Raw genomic sequence first — 20137 nt, 5'->3', positions numbered from 1 at the left:
AGACAGCAGAGAGCCACAAAAGTGCCTGAAAAATAATTGCATTATTTTTAGTGGCAGCAGTAAGAGATGCACACGTCAGGTTGAGGGGACAACTCAGAAGTACTGAACCAATCTGGAAATGCTAAAAATATTGTTCCCCCTCCAGCAATTGATCCTTTGAGCAAAGACAGAGGCACTGGCAGGGAGGAAGATCAAATGAGAATTCCCATCTCTCAGCTGTAATAGGCTCGTTATCAGGACTGGCAAGAGTTGGGTTGGGGTGAGGGGCTAACAGGGGTCAGCTGGGGGCTGTCAGCACAAGGAGGAAGTTGGCAAAGGGCGGCGTGGAGCGGGGGAAGGAGACTCAGCTCCAGCATCGAGCGCCACAGAGCAGAGGCCGCGTGGAGAATGACTGAGAAATCAGTATTAGTTCTAGAAGCCGTTGCCTTTGTGGTTGTGTGAGCCCGGCAGCCCCCATGGGCGCTGGGGCAGGGGAGCGAGTCTGTGCTTGACACACGTGTTTCCCATTGAGAGCTGAAGCCGGCCCAGTAGGTGGGAGTTGGCCTGACAAAGGCGTATTGAAGTACAGGCAGGGTACGGTTTCAAAGCAGTCCGAAAAAGCACGGGAATGCTGTTCAGGAAATTCTTCAGGCATGGGCAGGGACTTGGCTCCAACTCTGCAGTTGGAAAATCTGACTGGGGCAGCTTCTGAACACAGGCTGGGCCTGCTCAGCCTCTGCAGGCCGAGCGGCCGCCCCCTTCCGGCCTCCCCACACGCGCCTGGATCGCAGGGGATTCTCTTCAGCCGCTTTGTGAAGCAGAGGAGAGGTAGGGAACTGCTCAGTTCTTGCATTTTTTGCAGGCTTTCTCTTCGCTTTCTAAGCCTGCTGTTTGTTTGCAAGTACTCTGTGTGTCTGTGTGTGTGTATGGGGGGGCGTGGGGAGTTTGTGGGTATGTGTATGAACAAGTTAGAACTCCATCACTTCAACATTTGGTGTGGGGTTGTCTGTCATCTTTTCTTCCCTCAGCCCCCTTCAAGAGGTGATTTTCGGCAGTACGCGTTGGAAAGTTAGGGTTAAGCTGGCAACACGACTGTGAAAAAGCAAAGTATGTGAACTCTTGTATTGTCACCCTGCTCCAACAGTCTGCAACTTTTCTGTGGGGAAGGACACTTCGTTGGCAGGAAATATAATTTTAGATGAGACTGTCTGTGTTCTTTGCTTTATGAGAATTTGGAGAGGGACGTTTTTAGCAGAAAATGGCTCTCATTTTAGAGGAAATCGGCGTTTGAAGTTTCTATTTTGGATCACACTTTCAGAGTGTAGGAACAGATACGTGTATGTGAGTTCCTGGCATCTTTTATTATTATGTGGGATTTTGACTGTCATTAAGGAGCTCAGTGATATATTTGCCTAGAAATATGCTGGATACAACATTTGTAATTCTGTTTCTAGAATAATTTTCAATTTTTTCTGAATTGTAGAAGTAACTGGCAGTTCTTCCCTCAAAAAAAAATACTTCTGTGTTTTATGAAGTATAGACAACTAAAGAGTCACAGAAAACAGTAATTTAGTCAAAATCATTGTTAAAAGACAGACATATAATAATGTGAATTTTATTTCATTAATTGATGTTATTTTACACCTTACTGAAAAGAGTGATTTTCTTTAAAAAATCAAATTTTGGATAATTCTTTTTCATACATATCAACTATAATGCAATACAGATTTTTACCCCTTCCTCGAAAGCTATATCTTATTCTATACTTAACATTTAGAAAATACATAGCATAATATAATTGCACTTAAGAACACTGTTCAGTTCTGAAAGAGCTGGACTCAATCTCACTACAGCTTTGTGATTACTGGCAGAACCATCAGTGACAGCAATGGTGTTTTCTAAAGGGGCCTTGGCCAGGAGTCTGACTGGGGAAACAGATGAATGAATGGGTTCTTGGCTACTTCTTGAATAGCAGAAGAGTGGCTAGAACTCTCACGGTGGACCTCAATAAAATAGGTGTGCATTGACTTCGGTTCTCAAATCTCTCAACAAGTAGCTGATAGTAGAGAGTTAGATGAATGGGTGAATAAAGAGTGGGGGGGCTGGACTTTTTCATATCTTTGTCTGCATAAGACCTAGGATAAGTGCGCAGGCCTTGTGTTTTGTTGGTTGCCAAGTCAGCCCTCTCGGCCAGCAATTTTACTTTCTCCACAATTTTGCACTTGGAGGAGGGAATTAGGAAGAAAGTGACTGGAAGCAGGAATTCTTATTCTGAGAGATGGCACACAAATATTTTCTTCGTGAGTGTCATCTTTGGGTTGGGTTGGGATGAAGAGGGTTTGGGAACTGTTGGACATGGGATAAGATAGGACAGACAGTGACTACACTTGGGTTGCCTATGGAATGAGCAAGATGCCAAGAGATTAGGAAACAGCATGAACCACAGCCAAACACACTGCCAGTGAAAAAGGAGACTGTGAGCTCCAATTTCATACTCCTCTAAATTTAGTGTGCGTTGAGCCTTGAGCAGAGCAGGCGTGAAATAGCAACTTCAGGTTGCAGGGGTACGAACAGCGTTGCCTGAAACTTGGAAGAAAGTCTATAGTTGCCCTGTTTTAGAAGTATACGAGGGGAAAATCAAGTTCCCTGGACATTTAAAAAGGAAAAACAAAGAGGGGTGTGGGAGGGTAGAGAAGAAGAAATCCAGGGCAGAGGTAGAGGCTACAGGGAGGGAGGAGTGGCCACACCACAAACTGGGCAGCAGGGGCAGAGGGAGATCTGTGCACAGGAATGAAACATACATACTAGAATAGCAAAGCCCAGCGGGCACTGATTGGTTCACCTTGAAGTGTGTGGCTAAACCGTGGCCTCAGTGAGGAGAATGGTTTTACCCTCTTCACAATAGAAGACCCCACGGTCAGTCTGCCCCACTGTGCCTTCTGGAAGCAGTCAGAAAGCACATTTTGTAAGAATGGCATCGCCCAAGGGTTCAGATTTCGTAAGTGAGGAGGGAGCAGGCTCCTGAGGCCTTATTTTTAACCCGTATTTATTCCATCCAGAGATATTCTGCTGGGAGTGATGAGTGAAGGGACCAGGTGGAGATGGGGGAGGGATGGCAGTGAGCATAGCTTGTTCTAGGCCCTGCCCGCGTACACTTCATCCTTAAGACAAACATTTGAAAAGGAATATAGAGTGATACGTATGCTTTATTTTAATGCATGAATTTATTTAATTTTATTTCTTTTTTTAATTTTTAAAAACCTTCAGGGGCACGTACCGCATTGTTGGTGGAGGTATTTAATATTAATTTCATAAGGTGAGGAGGTTCATGGAATTATGGATTTGACCATCTGGAAGGGATTAGGGCCATCCTGTAGTCCAGAATTTCTTGAGTTGAGTAATGTAAAGACTCCTTTTAACAGGGTGAGGGAAAAGATCCACGCCCCCATTGTTGATTTAACTGCTTTTATTATACTGCAATTTAAATATGTACAAACCAAAAATACCCACCTAGGTAATCACCTCTCTATTTTAATCATTCTTTAGCATCTATAAGACTAAAATAAATTTATGAATTAAATGCAAAGTAAAGTAATAGTATTCAGATTATCAACATTGTTATTTTAGGTAGAAGATGCTTTACTGAAATTTAATAAGGCCTCACCATGAACATGGGACTGACAGTTATCTGGAGATTATTTTGATTCTAGACACTCAAACTCTTATATCCTGGATATAGACTTGATTCTTCCATGACTTTTTTTCTCTTCAAATGTACCTTCATTTGCATGCCATGATGTCCCTTGATCTGCACCTTTGAAGGAATGTTTCATTTTGTATTATATTACACTCTGCTCCTTTTTCTGTTCATGGCAATTAGAATCAAATCTCTTATTGCCAACATGATTGTACACTGAATACAAATGCAGACACCAGAACTGCATGGTAGTAGTCATAGGTCATGAATTGGATCTGTGTTTCCTAGGACAAAATTTGGGTAAATAAAATAAGTACATCAAAAGAAAAGAGAAAGAAAAGCACAAGAACAAATTTGGCAGAGAACTCTCAGAGTCCTGAGAAAATCTGAGAATCCCTGGTGCCTTGGAGACTCTACCTTAAGAGGTACCGATTTTGGCCAGTTCTGGTTCGGAAGAACCCCTGCAGGAAATAGGAAGGAATGGCTCTGGAAACACTCCATCCATTTTTCTAAATAGCACAGCCACTTTTATTTGTTTCATATATTGGGATTTTGCAAGAGATTTCATTTGAAAAGAGAGTTTTAATGCCCTATCAGTAAAGATTGCATTTGGCTGCAAGTAATAGAAATTGTGCTCATAGAGTCGGAAAGTATAAAGCCTTACCTTTTGTGCATATAGATGTGGACTACACCTGGACAGTCCAGGACTGTTGGGGCAGCTGAGCGACGTCCCTAGAGACCAGTTTCCTTCCTGCTCCACTGTCCATTTGTTCATCTCCATGTGTCATGTTCAAGTCAGGACAAAGGTGGCAGGACATGAAGGGGAAAAATACTTCTCCTCATGAGCCTTTGCCCCTTTAATCAGGAAGGGACACCCTCCCACATAAAGTTCCCCTCACTTCTCAGAATCCACACCCAGAACTGGGTCATGTGCCTACTGGCCCCATGCAGTTTCATTACCAGGATGGGTGGAGGCCCTCTGGGTATGGAATAGGAGCCCACAGATCCAGATCAAGAGTTCTAGCACTGTTCTAAGAGTCCATTGCTTCTATTTTAAAGAAGTGAACACTGAGACTAGAAAAGATGTGCTACCTGTCTAGAGAACATAGGCGTTCAGAGACAATGGCAGTGCGTCTTGCTCCTTGACCCTGAGTCTGGAGTGGACTACTTGTTATGCGTGTTGGCTTAATAATGAGAACTGAGTGATGCTTTGGAAGCCGTGCTACAGAAAGTAACGTAATGGAGTCTTAGTATTAGAAGGTCCCTCAGAAATCACCTGGTTCCATGGTTTCTCAAAACCTTCTGAATCAGAATTTCTGAGATTAGAGTTGGGGAATCCCTCTATTTTTAAAAACTCCCCAGGTTATTCTGTTGAAGCCAATCAGACACTGGTCCACAGAACTGAGTTGCTTTAATACTGTTGGAGCTAAATCATTATTTACTACAACGGTGCCATTTATAGCATCACTGACAGATGTCAGCCAGATGTGTCAGTAATTCATTCAGTGATGGAGAACCTCACCGTGCTGCGAGGCAGCTTGGGGCATTGTTTCTCATCTCCAGCCTCCTCAGATTGGGCCAGATTTGCATCTCTGTACTTTGTAACCCATGGCCATTGTCATATTCTCTTAAGGCACATTTGAGGGTGGTAGGAGGACCTGGTACAGAAGTGAGGTGAAGAGAGGGAGTAAGGGTAGCGGGAGTCGGAAGTCTTGGGATAGGCTCTGAGTCCACTAAGAGCTGGCTTTCAGTTTTTCCATCTGTAAAATAGGATGAGATGCCTGTAAAGTGTTTTCTCGTTCTCATTTTCTATGGTTTTTGTTATTCTCAAGCTCTCCCGTTTCTTTATGAATGTCTTGAAGTATTTCATCTCTCCTTTATCTTTTCCTGCACTTTTCTTTTTACCCTTCTCTGAACACATTCCAAGTAACCTCCTCCTGACAAAAATACTGTTCCCTGAATTCAATTCCACTCATCTGACAAGGGCGTGTTCCATGAACAGGACACTCTACATCTGTGAACCAAAGGGGCAGAGGGTGATCGTAAGTGAGAAGCAGCCCAGTAAGAAAGAAGAGTGAAAGGTGGGATGATCTTGTAGCAGAAGGAGAGTGATTACATTGTGACGTGAGCCCAGGCTGCGAGGCATACAGACCTGGACTGTGACCCTGGCTGTGTGACCTTGGACGAGTTACATCCTCTTGATGAGCCACAATTGTATCATCTTTAAAATGAACATGGTAGCATCTACCTCGTAGTATGTTGTGAGCTTGTGCTTGGACTGCCCTTAGCATGGTGCCTTGCACACAGTAAGGACTTAAGTATGTCAGATGTATATGCTTAACATCATCTCAGCATGAGGCAAACTGACAAAGAATGAAATAGGCAGATCAAATGATAAAATGAAACACTGAGACAGTCAGCAGAGGAGGGTTTTATGCTGAGTGATCAGGTTACTTTTTCTTTGTTGCCTTAATTTCTCTGAAGATTCCACTGTCCTTTTTCTTTCACCTTTGCTGCCACACAGAAAGGTGGTCATGCTTCTTATGGTTTCAGATTCCTTTTGTCAAGTGTGAACTGCCTTCTGTAAAGGAAGCCATGTAAGCTGTGGCCTATTGAACAGGTCTGCAGGACTGGGGAAGGGACGTGTCACCACGGTTCACTAAGTGTATAAATCCTGTGGGATTGATTTGCTCAAAATCTTTGCTGGTGGTTGTCCTAATGGAGCTCCGGGTGCGTAGGTGGATATGGAAGAGATGGCTTTATTCTTCTTTTTAACCAGTAATGCAGTGGCACCTGTTACAGTGAACACAGTTTCCTGATAAAAACCATTTTGCCGGGGATTAGAAATTTCCTCCTTGTTCAGACCACAGTCCTTTGCCAAGGTGACAGGATCGGACTCTCTAGTGATTTCCCTGACTTCTAAATAATATTTCGGAATTGCTGGAAACCCTGACGTTATTTCCCAGGGTCAAAATATTTAAGCACTGAAACTACTCTCATAAAGCTCAGATAAGTAAGTAAATAAACATCAGAGAGAGCTCCTTGCTCCAAGCAAGTCATTCCACACCACGCTGTTGTCTCCACTCCAACTGGGTTTGTGGTCCTGGGCCAGTGTAGTCAATGAAAGAAGGTGCTTCAAGCCTAGAGATGCCTGTCCTTTGCTTCCTTTTCTTACCTGTAGTTGTCTTCTCTCCTCTCTAGTGTTCTCTACTCTTTCTAGCTGTTTCCTTCTGTGTTTTTATTCCATGCCCTCTTCCTGTTGCCAGTTTCTTTTTTCTCTTATATTTGTTCAAGATGTTTACCAAAGTCATCGGCTTCCCTCAGTGGGCAGGAGGGTTGGCAGTAGACCAGAGTCTGGACAGCAGAACTTTTACCATGTGATGATAGACCTTACCTCCTGGGCTGGCTGTGACCTTCAGAGGTTTGTGGCCTCCTTTCTGTTGCTGATGAAGCTAATCCTGGTGTTTCCCAAGCCGAGGATGCAAACACCTGGTCACAAACTGGCAATCCAGGGCTGGCCTGTGGACACATTTTGACTCATGAAGTGTTTTTTAAAAATCGACTTAGTTACAAAGCATTTACATGTACTGAGATATTATGTACAAATTTAGATATATAGATTATCTAGAAAAAACTGCAGAAGGGTATCCCTGGTCTGATTTCTCATAGTGTAGCAGTTGGGGGGATTTGGGCAGCGCCTGTTGCTTTAAGAGGGCACATGTCCGCTTCATTCAGTGACCCCCACCTGCCTAATCTGATATCAGTAAGCTCTCAAGAGGGTGTCTCATCTGAACCACAGGATATAGAAAATGATTTGAGTGACCATTTTTTCAATTCTTCCAAGGGTGGTACGTATAGTACCATTCTAGATGCATAAGAGAGAAGTTAGGACATCATGACTGAATTCTCTCAGAGGGCACTGTTGAGATGGGCTAAGTGTCCACTAGGAAGAAATACAGTAGAACAGTATGGTGGCCAAAAGCATGGGTCTCAGAGTTAGACGTTCCTTGGAATCAGCGCCTCATAGAATTGTACTTAGGATTAAAATTTTCAAATGTGCTAGAAATCAAAACAGTCACTGCCTTTGGGGTTGGGGATTGATGAGGAAGGGGCATGAGGGAACTTTCTAGGGCGATGGAAAGGTTCCCTATCTTGACTGAATATTTTTTACACAGATGTACAGATTTGTAAACCTCGAGCTGTGTAGTGAATATCTGTGTATTTCAGTAGGAGTAACTTATAACTCAGTAAACATATATACATATGTTCATGGGTACATACAGACATATGTGAAGGCATGCAAAGTGCATAATAACTTTTAGCTGTTATTGTTTTCCTGCTTTCTGGACACTTTAATTTAGAAAAAAAAGAAATAGGGCTTCCCTGGTGGCACAGTGGTTGAGAGTCTGCCTGCCGATGCAGGGGACACGGGTTCGTGCCCCGGTCCGGGAGGATCCCACATGCCGCGGAGCGGCTGGGCCCGTGAGCCACGGCCGCTGAGCCTGCGCGTCCGGAGCCTGTGCTCCGCAACGGGAGAGGCCGCAACAGTGAGAGGCCTGCGTACCGCAAATAAATAAATAGGTAGATAGATAGATAGAAAGAAAGAAAGCAATAACATGACTAAAAATGAGATGAAGAGATTTTCCCTTCAGACCACAGATTTCCCTTCAAGCATTTGAGAGCACAGGTAATAGCTAAAGATCCTTGCCAAACACAGTTGTCAAAGGAGAATCTACTGGATCAATGCTAATTTTATGGAACTATTGAATGACTATAGAAGGATGTGCTTAATTTGTTGTAACAGTTTTTCGTGATGCTGTAAAAATTTATGGGTTTCAGAGACATATCAAAGATGGTTTATTACCTGGGAAAAAATGCCTATACTTAGAGTAACATGCACCCTGGCTGAAATATAGTAGTCCCTCAATAAGTATATGAAGAATTGTCTTAAAATTACTATCCATGTTGAGAAATTCTAGCTAAAACTGTTACCAAAACATGTTCCTAATTAGTGATCACACTATTCTAAGTATATACACATATCTGGAAACATTTAACACAAAAATTGGAACAGAGTTTTCACCCAGGCATTCTGGGTTCAAATTCTTGCTATGTCTTTAACAAGCTGAATGACTTCGGGTAGGTTGCTTAAGCTTTCTGTTTCTCAGTTGCCTCAACTGTAAAATCAGGATAGTACTAGCACCTGCCTCATAATTATATGTCTGTGACAATTAAATAAGTTCAGTATAGTGTTTAGAACAGGGTCTGGCACATGGTAACCACGACACAAGTATTTATCAACAGTTTTGTATTCTTTGTGGTTTTGTTGTGATTTGCCTTTGGGTATTGTTCAAAAGGCATGTGTATGGTGGTTGATGAAAGTGGTGTCAAACAGGAGTTTCAGTTGAAAAGACTGAAGCCTGGAATTCGTGGGAAACATGCTGTTTTTCAGTTTTAGCAGACTTTGTTCTTGGGACTAAAGTCTCCCTGAACCTAGTTTTCTCATCTGTTAACTCATGACTTGATATTGTCCATGTCCTCTTCAAGCTTTGTGTCTCGTTCTCTGATCTTAAGTGTTCGAGTCATGTTCATTATTATTTTATTACACAGCTTGGTCCCCAAGTCACAGAAGCACTGTAGAGGCCCGACTGCGATTGTCATCATCTGGTTCTGGGCAGAATCATCCATGGGGACGTAAGAAGCCCCAGTTTTGTACAACACAGGGTAGCTGAAAACAATCTGTCGCTCCTGTTGAGAAAGCTGGTTATAGACGAGGCCGCAATGGGTAGATGCAGTGCCCTTTGCATGTGAAAGTGACACTATTAAATTTGCTCTCAGTGTTTGAAATTATTTTTCCTGTTCAGGGTGTTCAGTTTACATTCTTTCCTGGTTTTCAACTTACAGTGTCAAGGACCACGTTTAGAATGATGTCTGAGTGTTAATGCAAAGCCAGATCTCCCTGACTCTCCAGGTTCCTTCCAGTCTGCTCAGATATTATTGTACTTTCTCCATGAGGTCAGTCTCTCTCATGCTCTTAAAGGTGGAACCTGCCCAGCTCTTCACCTGCTACCACTGCTGATCTGCCTTTTCCTGTCTTTTTTGTTTTTTTGCTCTTTTACCCGTAGCCCCCATTGTCTTATGACAGAAATTTCAAACATAATTTTCATGTTGATTATCTGTCTCTCCCATCGCTGCCTCCTGTCACTGCCATGAGATTAGGGACCGGTGGCTTTGCTCTTTGATGTGTCCAAATGCCTGTAATAGTGCCATGAGAGGACCTGAGGAAAACAGAGTTAATCAGGTGGTGGCAGTGTATATGCCCTTTTTAAATGCATCTCATACTAAATATACCTAAATGGTCATTCTAAATACCTTGCATCTTTTTTTTTTTAACATCTTTATTGGAATATAATTGCTTTACAATGTTGTGTTAGTTTCTGCTGTATAACAAAGTAAATCAGCTATACATATACATATATCCCCATATCTCCTCCCTCTTGCGTCTTCCTCCCACCCTCCCTATCCCACCCCTGTAGGTGGTCACAAAGCACCAAGCTGATCTCCCTGTGCTATGCAGCTGCTTCCCACTAGCTAGCTATTTTACATTTGGTAGTGTATATATGTCCATGCCACTCTCTCACTTCGTCCCAGCTTACCCTTTCCCCTTCCTGTGTCCTCAAGTCCATTCTCTACATCTGGTCTGTGTTTTTATTCCTGTTCTGCCCCTAGGTTCTTCAGAACCCTTTTTTTTTTTTTTTTAGATTCCATATATATGTGTTAGCATACAGTATTTGTTTTTACCTTTCTGACTTACTTCACTCTGTATGACAGACTCTAGGTCCATCCACCTCAATGCAAATAACTCAATTTTGTTTCTTTTTACGTCTGAGTAATATTCCATTGTATATATGTGCCACATCTTCTTTATCCATTCATCTGTCGATGGACACTTAGGTTGCTTCCATGTCCTGGCTATTGTAAACAGTGCTTCAATGAACATTGTGGTAAATACCTTGCATCTTATTCAGCGAAAGCTAAGTCTTTGCCTCATTCTGTGTCTACTGGAAGGAAAATTGGGCCTGAATTTGAGTCCAGACCCTAACCAACTCACTACTTAGGAACCCTTGAGAACATCCCTTCATTCCTTAGTACCTCGGTATCTTAATTTATGAAATAGTTTTAATAAGATTGATCCCCCAGAGTGCTGTCAGGAATGTATGAGCTAATGTATGTGAAAATGCCTAGAACAAATATGTATGTGTGTTTCACAAAGATATTTCTGTCTGAAATGACTTCAGCTGACACCTCACACATCTAAATCTCTAGGACAGTGAGAATTAATGTTTGTAATTATATTGAAATATCTTCTAATTCATCAGAGATAAATATTTTGAGTTTAAATAGAAGACATATTGAACTTTGGAGGAGAACTTTGATAATAACATCTATAAAACACACACACATACACACACACACACACACACACTCTCATGCATACCTTAACCTAGCAATTCAGCGTCTCATGGCTTCTCTGAGCGCTCTGTTTGGACATATGTGAAACTTATATGCCCCATTCCTGTGGCTTTAAATAATACTCATATGCAGAATATTTACACATTTCATTTCTAAGCCGTCTTCCCCCTGAATTCCAGATTCATTTCTATGTGCCTTTGTGACACCACCCCCATGGATTCTTCTGTGCATTTCAAAAATCAGTGTGACTTAACAGAGCGCTCTCTCTCCTCTCCTCACACTCCATTTGCCTCCTGCCCCATGAGCCACTATCCTCTCAGTGTTCCCCATCCTGATAAATAGCACCATCATTCGCTCTGCTGCTCATGCCAGAACACTGGCATTCTCCTTGACTCCTGTCCTGCACACACCCTAGGTCTAGGGAATCAGCGAATCCTGTTAGCTCTACTTTCCAGACAGATTCCAAATACAGCAACTGGCCACCTTCTCACTCAACCTCTACCCAAATCTGGGCTACTGTCACCTCTCTTTGGGTGACTTCAGGAGTCACAGGCCCCTGGTTTCTCTACTGGCACTCTTGGCCCCTGCAGTCTATTCCTTACAGAACAGTGAGAGTGATTCCAAAGTGAAAATCTGATCACTCCTGCACCTTGCTTCTCTGATAGTTACTGTCACAATCAGTGTCATACCTATGGTTTTACTGTGGCGTATAAGACGCAATGTGCATTCCTTCTGCCTGCACTTCCAAGCTTATTTTCAAACACGCTCCCCCTTGTATGCTCTGATCTAGCCACACTGTTCTTTGAACATGCCAAGTGAGCCCCTACCTCAGGGCCTTTGCACCTGCTGGTGCTGTTTCCTCTGACTGGAGTGCTACTCCCAGATGTCCTCATGCTTTACTGTCTTGCTCGTTCATGACTTTTTCTCAAATATCTCCACCACAGAGAGGCTTTCCATGATCGTCCTACAGACAGGAGCCTCCCTGGTCATTGCCTGTCCCCTTCTCTGGCTTTACTTTTTTTATTCATAAGACTTATCCCAAGAATAAGTATGACAAACTAGATGTTTGTTTATCTGGTTATCATTTCCTCCACTAAAATGTAAGGTCCAAGAGGCAGGGAATCTGTCTTTTACCACTGAATGACTAGTGCCAGCACATGGTAATACCCGTAAGTATTCATTTGTTTAAATGAGCATTGGTATCAGAAAATTAGTGGAAACAACCTGTGTTCACCACTAAAGAGTTGATTAAGTTAAATATCATGTGCACATACAATTTAGAACTAACTTTGAGAAGAAACAGATTTCTGTATTTTTTTGTGGGACTATCACTGAGCTATGTAAATGGACCAGCTTAGATGAAGAACAATAAAGAGTGAACATATGCCCTTCTTTCTGTGAAAAAGAAAAATTTAAATGTGTGCATGTATGCTTTGAATGTATATATTGGATAAAGGCTGTATGTGTATTGAACATTTCTTTAGGGATAAGAAGGCGGCTGGTAATAGTTGCCTCTATGGAGAAAGGCTGAAAGTGTAAATGAAAAAGGTTTTCTTAACTGTATCTTCTTCAGCTCTTTTAAATGCATGCACTTGTCTAATTTTTTGCAGTAAAAACTCTTCAACACTTACATATTCCAATTCTTAAAAAACTAAAAGATGAAATACCTCACTTTTAAATTAGTCCAAATATTTGTTTAAATAGAACATGGCATTCCTGGACCATTTCATACAAATAGGCATTTACTTTTCTGGATGATTGTTATATCAGAGCTAAAAGTGAGGAGTTTATCACCATTGTCGAAATTGTGCCGAACGTTAGCTATCCAAGACTGAAGCCTTGTATGGCTGGGTGAATGAAAACAACCCTTGAAAAGCAGGTAATTTGAAATCTGAGACCTCAGAATTAACCTGGTAATGGAAAACTATTTACGTGCCAAGATAATCCAAAATGACTTAGATTTACAACAACCTCTAGAAACTGTAATGAACCTGGGGGAGAACTTCTTCCTGCTATTTATATAAACTGGTTACAGTTGTAAACAGTGATGTAATTCATGTTTACTTTTAAATGTTCTGGAAGTTGTAAGGTGCCGCAGCAGCGTTAACAAACCCTAGCTCAATTGATTTGTATCACTTGTCTTATTTCTAAGTAAGTGAATGTATTTATTAGCCTAGCCATGTTAATTCTGTACTCTTCATAACGTAGAAGGCAGAGTATAGTTAGTCCACAGCTTCTCTCTGCAAAGCCCTCCTTTACCCTTTCCTCTGAGCTCATTCAGTGCCCGCCCTGCTGGCCATCCTGCTTGACTTGAGGATGCTCTTAAGGCCGAAATGCTTGCTCTGTCCTCTGCTGGAAAACTTGTTCTACCTCTAGGTCTCGCCTTAATTGTCATTTGGTCAGAATGGCCTTCCATGACCAGTGTGGTTCACTCTCTACTCTCTGTCATGGAACCTTCTTTGTTTCCTTCCTCCCACCTAACTTTAGTTCCAATGGTTTCATTCATTTACTTGTTTACTGTCCATGTCTCTCATTAATATACAAGCTTGATGAAAACAGAAATATCTTACTCTTCCTTTTGAAGACCTAGATATACCCAGGATCTGCTGTGGTACCTGGCACATAGTAGAGGTCAAAGATTTTTTTTTCTGTTTAAAAAAAAAGATTGAGATCGGGGTTTCCTCCACAGACAAGTCTGTGCTTTGCCACGTTTCTTTGCCCCACTGTATGTAACTGTACAGAGAATTGCAGTCGTCACTTCCATAAGTCCCTTTACGGAATAAGACATTATGAAGCCTAGTGGGTAGAAGAGTCTAGCAAGCCTTAATAAAATGCCTGCCAATGCTTCCTTGTCCTCAACCCTATTAGTAGAGTGGATCGTGGCCCATAAAATTTTATAGGCTCCAGAGAAAAATCGTCAGGAAACTTGATAGCATTGATGTGTCTTTGGAAGGTTTACTGATTGTTTTTTAATCATCCCTCAAAACATAATGCATTCTTGCACAGCAGACTGATAATGCAGATACTGTAACTGTTTCTAGATATCTCTTTTATTTGGGGAGGAAATAAAGAAAACGTGTTCTTCTCCTGAAGAAGAATCCAGGTGAAACAAAAACACAACGCAGACAGAAAGTGATGGTTTCTAACAGTATTATTCTAGAATAGGTGTTCAGCCTCATGAAATGTGCCAGCTGTGTATGTTTCTGCCCCAAGACCTTCCATCATCCTAATATCAACTGATAAAATGTAGGAAGGAGGGCACTAGAAGATCTTCCAGTAACTATTTGGTACCTACCAGATTTAGGAAGGGGAGTGAACATGGGTATGACCACTTGAGTATGACGAGGCTGGTTTCTGTGTTAAGATGTCAAAGTCATGTCAAAGTAGTGGGATTTAACATTCTGAAGGTCAGTGTGGGAGAGCCTTAAGCTGGGCATTTAATGTGACTTCCTAAATTAGAGGGGCAACAGCTACAGGGTCCAGGTACCACTTAGGCTGGGCTTGGCTCAAGGATCTTTGTAAACACTTTATAGAGAGCATGGGCTTTGTACAAATCGTATGGCTTCTGTGACGTTGGACATTTGTGAGGCTGTTGGAAAAACCTTCAGGTAGCAGAGTCACTGAGGTCTTGGTAGTGTGAGCAGTGACAGAAGTGGAACCAGGCCACACAACCTAGGAGGAAGTTCTTCACAAGTCCAAGTCATAAAAATGGATCCTCTCCTTGAGATTGTCACATTAAGTTAGTGTCAAGGCCTTGATTCTGTAATGCTACATGATCTCAGGTATGAAGATTGGGATGCATGAGACCATGAGGTTACAGCTCAAAGCCATGCTTTTAAAATGCCCATCCAGAACGACCTTCTTTGGAAATCCCATGTGTGTTATACTTGGCAACTAATTAGCCATGGTTATGGGTGGTTATTATATTATGACATTGCCTTGATGATTGGTGGTTCCTCTGTATTAATGGCAAAGCAACAGAAAGTTTCACTACATTCATTCTCTGGGAAATATAATCCTATTGCATTTTGTGTGCAAAAAAAACAGATTATCTTTAAGTCAACTGGATTTGTTTATGAACAGGTGAACACTGAAAAGAGCCTCATGAAGGAGCAGAGTAATGCTTTGTAGTTAAGCCTACTTAATATCAATATATCATAGTTGCATGTGCCTTAGGAAACGGAGGCACGTTGTGTAAGTTTTCATTCCTTTGCTTCTGATCTTATAGCTGTTTACTTATTACCGGAGGATATGCTCTGCAATTTAGCATTGGCTTGATTTTTATTCATTCACTGAACAAATATATGCAATTGTGTGTGTATATATGTATAATTATACATACACATGCGTAATTACATATACTTACATAGATGCATACACACACACACATTGTTTAGGCGCTACTAGAGTTCAAAGAAGTTTTAAATACTTGGAAGAGTTTGGGATATATTCAGAGAGGTGACATATATCACTGTAAAATATGTTGCATGACACTGTTAAGAAGTTCCCAATGACTAATGGAAAATACTGTTGTCTTGTGATTCTTAAGAAGAGAGTGTATTTGCTTAGAAAGATTCTGTTTTCAAATTTACATGCCTGGTGCACCGCCACAGATAAAAGTAGGCCTCTTGGGGAGTATATTATACTGATCAAGGTTCACTTTTGCTAAATTATTCAATTTTTGAGAATGCTTTGATGCATGATTGGTATAGAGGGAGGGGAAAAACTAAGAGTGTTAATCACATCAAAAGACAAATGTTTATTCTGCACCTGTTGTGGTCTAGGCATTGCTATACTCTTATAAATCAGATTATCACTCCCTTGTTTCAGATTCTGCCATGGATTTTCAATGACTTTTCAATAACATCTGAACTTCTTACTATAATCTCCAAGGCCCAGCATCATCTGACTCGAGTCAGCTTTTCAGCCTCATCTCACTCCCATCTCTGCTTCACTCATTACAGCCAGTCACACAGGCCTTGTCTGCGTTGGGACACTTGCCTTTGCTTTCCTTCTTCTGCCTGAGATAGTTTTTTTTTTTTTTTTGCCCCTACCCTCACCTTGCTGTCTTTTTCTCATCCTTCAAGTCTCAGCATAAATGGTACATCCTTAGAAAGTTCTCTCTAGATGAGTGTATATAAAATACTTTTCATCCTGTGATGCTCTCTTGAACATTACCAGATATATTTCAGTGTAGATACTTCACGTGTTTCATTTTGTTTCTAAGCATTTACTGCACATAGTCCCCCACCACCCAGCCTGTGAGCTTCATAAAGGCAGGTTAACTCTTCTTCCTTGTGGTATCTTGAGACCCTTCCCGCGGTATATGGAATTTGATTGACCATCAATAATTATTTGATGAGGGAGTAGACGGATGGAAGACATTTAGATAGGTCCAATTTGAGATGGAAACTGGAGTAAAAGTGGTAAGTTGAGTTTAATTCTCATAGAAGTACAAAATGAAAGTATGACACTGGACATTGTCTCTGAGATGAGAGCAAGAGAATGCTAGCTCATGATGTGAACTTGGGAGAAAGAGGCAGAGAGGAGAGTTTGGATAGACAGACAGTAATCAAAGATAGAGGGAAGAAGCCAGAAGTGTCATGAATATCAAAGAAGGACAAAATTTCCAGGGGAGGAGGGGAAGTTGGCAGTGACCAAACACGCAAGGAAAATGGGTGTTAAGAAGAGTGCATTGAATTTTGATCAGGGACATCACTAGTGATTTTTGAATGGGCCATTTCAGTAGATAGATGAGAGTATGAGGTTTATAGCATTTGCCAAGGACCTGGAAACCTGGGCATTAATAAGAGTAAAGTTAGGCAACATGTGGAGAGGATTATAAAGGTAAGCTAAGATTCTGTTTAATGCCAAAGAGATTTAAAAACCAAGCACCAAAGGCTGCAAAGAGCATAGTATTCAATATACTGCTGAAAGAGGTTAATGGAAATGAAAGCTCCAGGGTAGGAATGCAGTGAAAAAGTGAGGGATGGCAAAGCATACATTTAGGATACGGGAGGAAGGTGGGTAATCCTGTGAGAAATAACACAAGTAGAGGCAAAGATGGCCCAAGGATGCTTTTTTTGTGTTGGATGTAAATTCACGTTCTTAAAACGTGGTCCTTGGGCCTTTATATCCAGAATCCGTTTTGGTGCTTGTTAAAAATACAGATTTCTCAGATGCACGCCAGACTTACTGAATTATTCCTTGGCGTGAAGCCTAGGAATCTGCATTTATTGCACTTATTGTTTGCCTGGGTGGCTCTGACACATTCAGAAGTCTGAAAATCCCTCCCAGTGGAACACAGGTAAGTGTACCTCTCATTGAGCTCAGCTAGGCAGTGACGTCTTATGAGGATGTTCCACTGAGGTTTTGATGTACACTTGGGGTTCTTTGTGGGAGGGACCAGAGGACTCTCCAGGTTTGGTGAAGCCCGAAGCTTGAACAAATGTGGGGCTGTTTTAAGGAAGAAACTGAAAAAATTAGAAATACAAACTCAAGTTAAGAAAACATGACTATGTACTTAGAATGAGGAAATTAAATTATTAATTTTTAAAAGCTGACCTATCATAAACTCCAGAAAAAATAATATTAATTAACTATCTGACATACTTTTCCTACAGTTTTTGGTGGCATATCCTTCGATTGCCTCTTCATATGAAGGTGCTACCACTTTCTCTGTAGACAATAGAAAGATAATTGTCTCCTATGCTGATTTCAATAAAATTTTTTTAAAATTATTGATAGTTGTGAAGCATAAAGCATGCAATTTTATGTACAGAATTCAGTCACACGGTGCACACAACCTGAAAACACAAGAATTCTGATTAATTCTCCTTTCCATGATTTCCGTAAGAAAAGAAAAACTGTGGGGAACATTTATTTTCTGTGCTGCATTGAGTATATTCTTGACAGGAGAGAATTTCTGTTTTGACTGGGTGTCAATGAGAATTGAATTCTACACTTGAAATTTTACGTAACTGATGATTAGAAAAAAAATTTCCACCTAGCTTCTGGCTCCTCTAGTATCCACGTATTTCTGGTGCTGGCCATCATAGGACGTGTTTACATGGCAATGTGTCCTTTGGTCATGTACCTTCATGACAGCATGCTTGTTGAGTTGGAGCCAAGGATGGAAGGAGAATTCCTGGAAGACATTCTTATACGAGGGGAGCTAGCATAATGTACCTCTACAGGGAGGTGTCTGCAAACCATGTAAATACATACCACTGCACCCGAACTATGCGAGCCCCCAATTCAACTTCCTCTTATTCGGACCTTCAAGATGCATGTAAATCCTCCAAAACCACGCAACATAAGGGGAAGGTGAAAAAGGGTCTTTTTCATCTTACTTTAGTTGAGTTTTACAAAAATGTATGATGGCTGTTAATACACTACTAGGACCCCTTCCGGGGCCATGGATGAGGGAGGACCTGAAACTTCAACTTTATTCCCTATACAGCAGATTTCTCCCAGGAAGAACCAAAAAGAAACACAGATTGGAGTCTGTCTTTCCTCGTAAGTTTTTCTTATTTCAACATGTTTCTGTTTTTGACTAGAAAAATTAATGTACTCAGCTTATCTAAATTTTCTTTTTCTAAGCAGGATTATTTATGACAGATGTATCTGTTACCATATTGTTTGGCTGGCAACACTTTGTATTCTTTTTTCTTTTTTTTTAAAATAATTTTATTGGAGTATAGTTGACTTACAATGTTGTGTTAATTTCAGGTGTACAGCAAAGTGAATTAGTTATACATATACATATATCCACTCTTTCTTAGATTCTTTTCCCATATAGGTTATTACAGACTACTGAGTAATAGATTACTTTGCTTTACAGTAGTTCCTTATTAGTTATCTATTTTATATACAGTAGTGTGTATATATCAATCCCAATCTCCCAATTTATCCCTTTCCCCCCCACCGCCCCCGGTAACCGTAAGCTTGTTTTCTACATCTGTGACTCTATTTCTGTTTTGTAAATAAGTTCATTTGTACTATTTTTTTTTTTAGATTCCACATATAAGTGATGTCAACACTTTGTATTATAATCATTTGTACAACATGGCCTCCTTCCTCCCTCCCTCCCTCCTTCTGTCTTTCCTTCCTTCCTTGAATTGCAGACTGGAATGTTTTGTTTGATGTGATTCCTTAAAGTAGGCAGGAAGTATGGTGCTGGTGGAAGAGCCCTCATGACATACAGAATCAGGCACTACACCATGTATCAGAGGATCTGGGTTCTGATCCCCGCTCAGCTTCTAATTCACTGTGTGGCTTGAAAGGTCACTACTTCCCCTTACTGTCTTTGAGCTCCTCAGCTGGTCAGTTAACATGCGGGGAAAAGTCAGTGGTTTCTAAGAATCCGAAGGTTCTGTAGAAGTGCTTCAGGGGTGGCCAAGCCCTCACTCTTGCTTTAAGCAAAGGAGCTCTGCTGGTCTGCTTTATACTCTAGAATTTATTTCAAGATTTTTGCCTTGAAATGGTTGTATTATGGAAAAAAAAAAAAGGTATAACTGATTCATTTTGCTGTGCAATAGAAACTAACACAACATTGTAAATGAACTATACTTCAATAAAAGTCAATTAAAAAAAAGCAGCAGCAGCAGCCAGGGAGGTATCTGGCTTAATAACAGCAACAGCAAAAAAGGCATTTTAAGATAAGCTGTCCCTAATGCCTGGAATGACCTGGGGAGCTTTCCAATTCCATTGTAGAGCTCAGAATTTGATTTTGTATCTGTTAAAAGTTTGGGGTTCTGCTGCATAGTCAGGGTTGAGACATTATTCTAGATCAGTGGTATGCAACCTTGTCTACACTTTAGGATTATCTGGGGGACTTTTTAAAAAATTCCTTGTGATTATTATTTAATTAACCTGAGTGTAGATGGTTTAAAAGCTCCACAGGTTCCTCTGATGTACATCAGGATCGCAAAATCCGAGTGGAGATAATCATTGCATCTGTCAAGTTCAAATCTGTGTATGAAAAAA

At 41.1% G+C, this 20137-nt stretch overlaps 1 protein-coding gene across 2 annotated transcripts in view; it reads left to right on the top strand.

The window, feature by feature from the left end:
- Nucleotides 1–702: 702 nt before the first annotated feature.
- SGCD (sarcoglycan delta) overlaps nucleotides 703–20137 on the top strand; it is a 414508-nt gene continuing 395073 nt past the window's right edge. The window contains exon 1 of one of the 2 annotated variants that reach the window (XM_027081446.1): nucleotides 703–807. The gene's annotated coding sequence lies outside the window, so the exon portion shown is untranslated. Of the gene's footprint in view, nucleotides 808–18582; nucleotides 18668–20137 lie in introns of those variants that run through there. The other variant, XM_027081445.1, reaches the window with a different exon arrangement.

The sequence above is a fragment of the Aethalodelphis obliquidens genome, unplaced genomic scaffold (genome assembly GCF_003676395.1).
Source record: "Aethalodelphis obliquidens isolate GAN/ISIS:26980383/991018 unplaced genomic scaffold, ASM367639v1 scaffold45, whole genome shotgun sequence".
Classification (NCBI taxonomy): Eukaryota; Metazoa; Chordata; class Mammalia; order Artiodactyla; family Delphinidae; genus Aethalodelphis; species Aethalodelphis obliquidens.
The sequence above is the reverse complement of the archived record's forward strand: the minus strand, read 5'-3'. Positions and strand labels throughout refer to the sequence as shown.